This window comes from Corvus brachyrhynchos, unplaced genomic scaffold (genome assembly GCF_000691975.1).
Source record: "Corvus brachyrhynchos isolate BGI_N302 unplaced genomic scaffold, ASM69197v1 scaffold307, whole genome shotgun sequence".
In the NCBI taxonomy this organism is placed as follows: domain Eukaryota; kingdom Metazoa; phylum Chordata; class Aves; order Passeriformes; family Corvidae; genus Corvus; species Corvus brachyrhynchos.
This window is the reverse complement of record NW_008239288.1, coordinates 3,993,007-3,997,981: the sequence shown is the minus strand read 5'-3', so window position 1 is coordinate 3,997,981 and position 4,975 is coordinate 3,993,007. Positions and strand designations below refer to the sequence as shown.

Genomic DNA, 4,975 nt, shown 5'->3' with positions numbered 1-4,975 from the left:
TACAGAAATAATTCTGCTCTTCATACTGATTATCCTCATCCTTCATCACGTAGCCACTCTCACAGACCAGGTGTCTCAGCAGCCTGAAGCCTAACAAGTTTGAAGCTTTCTAGCCCCTACTCAGAATATCCTATCCATGGGTGTAACCTGCTAGGAGAGATGTGCTGCTCCTCCCTTGAGGCTTCCCCATTTTCATTTCTTTTTACAGGACATGTGGTAGGGACTTTACAAGAAGATTCTAGTGATAGGACAAGAGGGAATGGCTTTAAACTAAAAGAGGAGAGATTTAGATTGGATATTGGGAAGAAATTATTCCCTGTGAGGGTGGTGAGGCCCTGGCACAGAGTACCCAGAGAAGCTGTGGAAGGGCTGGAAGCTCCCTGGAATAGTGGAAGGTGTCCCTGCCCATAGCAGGGGGTTGGAACTGGATGATCTTTAAGGTTGTTTCCAATCCACACCATTTTAGAATTCCGTGATCTCCTGTGAGTGTGGGATGGTGACAAAGGTTTGTTGGTTGAAGGAAAGACCCAGCACTTTTGCTCAGGGTTAGCATTAAGCAATGCAAGAGTACTAAATAGTTCCTTTAAAAAGCAAACTTGCCAGTTTTCCCACCTAAGAGTCTGCCACAGGGCCCTCACAGTCCTCCAACACCTGCCCCACATCCAATTTTCACCATTTCCAAACCCTCTCTGCATCTCCAGCTCCAGGATCCCCACTCCCTCCTGCACATCTCTGCCTCCAGCCCTTCCCCTGCCCACTTCCATCCTAAGCCACGGCCTCAGGCACAAGAAGAAGCCAATTCTTTGCCCAAAACTCTGCAGAGAAGAGAGCAGATGTTTTTGAGAAAATTATGTCACTGATCAGGGATGAATATCCAAGCAAAAGCTCTTTCCTCATGACATAGCATCATATCCCTCATTCCTAAGGGATCTCAAATTACATCATGTGGACCTCAGAGCTGCCTGTGAAGACTGTTTGATGACAATAATATAACATGGAAGATCTCACTCCAGCAGGATTCCACGTGAGATGCTACAAGCACTTCTGAGCTTCAGCTGCTCTCCACAGCCAGAAACAAATGGTCCCAGTTGAGTAATGTGTAGGACACACCCTGATTTAGGGTGAAGGGGTATCTACTCAGAAATAGCAGTGTTGCTGCAAACAGTGCTAATCTAATAACTTCAGTCTTGGCAAAGATCTGGTGTCTTTTAGACTTGGGGGATCTTTGTACAGCCATAAGTCCAGACATGCGTTTGCCAGCTAAAGAGACAAGACTTTGCAAAGAGACAAGCACAGGCAAAGAAAATAACCTATCTAAATTCACATAACAGATCCATGATGAAAACACATAGAAGCCAGGTCTGGCTTCCAGGTGTTACTCCAGCAGCTGGAAAAAAATCCTTAATTCCAGCTTGGACAGGACTACTAAAGAAAGCTCTTTCATTTCACTGACTTTTATGCATTCGCCAGAGCCTTGAGGATACCAAGAGGCTCTAATGGCTCTGCTCAGCCCCAGCTGGGGCCTGCACCCACTCTCCTGCCCAATTAAGCTCCAGCCTGGGCCCTCAGTCCCAGTCTCAGACCAAGAGCTGTGCTGTCTGTAACTCTGGTATAGCTGTGCCTGGCCATAAACATCAATGACCCCAATCCATGAACTGACTTCCATGGACTGATTTAGCCACTTCCATTTCACTACAGACTTGTCTGGTGGTCACTGGGCTGTGTCTGGCACATCAGCAGCACCAGTTTTAAGTTCATCCTTTGATGAACTCAATGATGGTCCAATTGAAACCTGTGGGAGAGCTCTCAGTGTCTTCATGGGTTTTCAGTTCAAGCCTCAGCAGCATTTCCATGCCAAACTCTGCCTTACCTTTGCATCCTATTTACTCTGAACCCAGTTAAAGGACTTGCACTTTATAGTTGGCCTGGGATCCTCCTGGGAAATTTTGCCTCCGCTTCTACTGCCTCAGCATGAAGCAAAATTGGCTGTTAGTCTTAAGACCAGAAGCAGATGCTCCCTGCCCTGGATACCTGAGAGCATCTTGCTCTGAAGGTTACTTGTTTCTCTGTCATTACTTAATTGCTTTAGGGTTAGGCAGATTATTTTTCTGCATGACAAGCACTTGCATTTCTCTTGGAAGAGAAATTTTATTTTTATTTTCTTAGAGCAAATAAATTCTACATGGATCTGATGTCTTATTTGTTGTAACAGTTCTTACATCCCATATTCACACCTCCAGAGAGGACTGAGATAACTCTGCTGTGTTGTATTCCTGAGTAGGAGGCAGCTGCATGGAGTTGTTAGTGCTGCAGACTGCTCTTCTGCGTTCTCTCAGGCTGTTTCTTTCCAACAGAAATGGAAAACCTGACAAAACTTTCCTCACCCCAGTAGCTTTGAACTCTCTAAAGGCTGTAATTAGAATTTGCATTTTTTTCCAAAGTTCCCTGGTGATTTAAGGTTGTTCTCCTGGGTAGCAGCCATTATTTGGACTAACAGTCAACAGGCTCACATCCAGTTCTGCAGCAACCAGCAGAAGTCAGAGGAGTTTGGAAGGAGAATATTGAGTGTTCAGGTGCTTGTCTGCTCTTTCACCACCCTGAAACTCCTCAGGGGGGTCTGCGCTGAGGCACAGAGGTTGAGGGGCTGGGCTCATAGGGCTCTCAGATGGGCTCCAGCAGTGTCGGTGACTCAAGGGTACCAACAGTGTCCCTTGGACAAATAAATGAAGCCCTTGCAAATCCCCAGCAGGTCCCAGTTTCAGCTGGGTTCCTCCTAGAGCAATTAACCTCAGAGAAAATTACAGTCTGGCACACCACCCTTGACAAGTTGCCAGGCTTGCGGTGAAGCCAAATGCTTAACTGAGTGTGTGGCATTTATTGCCTGTGGGAAAGGTAAGGTGAAATGAATCTGTGGTTGAAACAACTGTATTTTACTATATATCTTCAAAATACCTGCAAATTCAGTCTCCTGTGGGTATATTGACAGCTTGGAACGTGCTCGTTCTATAACATGGGTCCTTTTTCATCATGTTTAGTGAAGCTGGGTGCAATCGTGGTAATCACAAGGTGGCGAACCTATAACTGGCCCCTCTTTCTCCTGGTTATACCAATGTAAAACTGCTATATCCCCTTCTACCTAGCCAGAGGTACCATAAAATCAGCAGGGCAGACTGCTCAAAGGGCAAATCATTTTGCTTCCCAGTAAACCCTGAAGATACAACCTGTTCCCCAGGCTCTCCTGGCTGTTAAAAGCAACTATTCCACACAGAACTTGCTGTCTCTTTGCAAATGAAGGAACAAAGTTCATGGGGATTTTCCTTGCCAGTGGGACAGCAGTAATGATGTGCAAAGCCTAGAACATGTGAATATTTTTCTCATCGTGCTCAAGAATTTTCTATTCCTGAACTTTATCTCCTTGCCAGTGCTAAGAGGAGACTGTAGCAAAGGCTCAGACTCTCAGTGGAGTTTGACTGCTGCAACACATCCAAGTCTGCTGGCATCACCAGAGCTCAGAGGCTGTGAAAACTGAGGAGAAATACCTTCCCCTCAAAGCTAATACATCTCTTAGTGATGTGAGGGGAATGTTTCAAGGGTCTTAATCACAAAACCAAAGAACTGTTAAGGCTGGAAAAGACCTCTAAGATCATCAAGTCCAATTATTAACCCAGCACGACTGTGTTCACCACTAAACCGTGTACCCAAATGCCACATCCACATGGTTTTTCAACATCTCCAATTATTTTATTCAAGCTGATCAACCAGTCTCACTGTATGTGTTTGTAACTGGACATTTGTTGCTTCAAAGACTCAGGAAAAAAGGGATGGCACAAACAGGTTAAAATTCATGTCGGAAATGGAAAACGTTGGGAGCGGAAAAGATAAATGACTCACAATTGGGTTATGGGAACTGCAGGATACATGAAATCCTGACCCTACTTGAGTCACTTTGCCATTTACTTCATGAAGGCAGGTGACTGCAGAGTGCAAAATCTCCTCCAGTTACTGTAGAAAAAGGTGCACAGCTGATGTTTCCCATCCCTGCTTATACAGTCCTAAAGTCGTTTGCCATAGTCACTGCAGCTGACCCACAAGAGCGCTCTTTACAATTGCTGGCTGTATTTTTAGCTGACCTTGCATGTGACTCAGTAGAGAGAAATGAGGAAAGACAGTCCCATGGGATTTCCCAGCTCTCTACACACCACCACGGACCACCACAGCTGTGAGAGTCCAAGAGAAAAGAAAAAAAGGAGACATTTCCTCTGCTCAGATGTATCCTGCCACCAGGGAATCTGTCTGTAATTTAATAAACATCTTAGTAGCATCAACAACTGGGTAAAAAGGACACTGAGCAGACATGGCGGTAACTGATCATTCTTTCCTAGAGAACCAAGAGAGGTTTATTTTTCAGACAATCCTAGATTTTGGTCTTTTCTTGATTAATCCATGTGGGGGTTTTATGATTCTGATCTTAACTCCATAAAGTTCTATTTTTTGGAGTATCTGGAATCAAAGGAAGATAAGTGCCTCCATCACATAGCACTCCTCCATAACGTAGCAGTGGTTCTCCACAAAAAGAATATACTGAGATAACAGGCAAAAAGTTGGGTACACCCTCAACAAAGGTTCTGGATAGACACTTCTCTCACTTCAAGCTCAGGAGGAACCTCTCCATAGATAATTTACCTGATATTCATGCATGTTTACCAGCAGGAACTGCCTAGGCTGTGAAGTATACCTTCAGGGGTTAATGGCAGTCTTGTTTCTAGTAGGTGTAATGAAAAGAAACTCTGACACACAGAAGGACAATAAAAGCTTTCATAGTGCAAGGTTAAGCTGCTGACTACTTGTGCAGCTCACAAGAACACCAAAGCCCTTTGGAGACTTAATCTCCCTGGTTCAGCACTTGGTCACTTCCAGCATGCAGAACTGGGGGCATTTGTGCCAGAACTGTTTGTTCTGAGAGGCAGGGTGGTCA

At 44.9% G+C, this 4,975-nt stretch overlaps 1 protein-coding gene across 1 annotated transcript in view; it reads right to left on the bottom strand.

The window, feature by feature from the left end:
- The window catches only part of ITIH5 (inter-alpha-trypsin inhibitor heavy chain family member 5), a 40,749-nt gene that overhangs the window by 19,304 nt on the left and 16,470 nt on the right, over window positions 1-4,975 (bottom strand). The gene's annotated exons all lie outside the window — the stretch shown is intronic.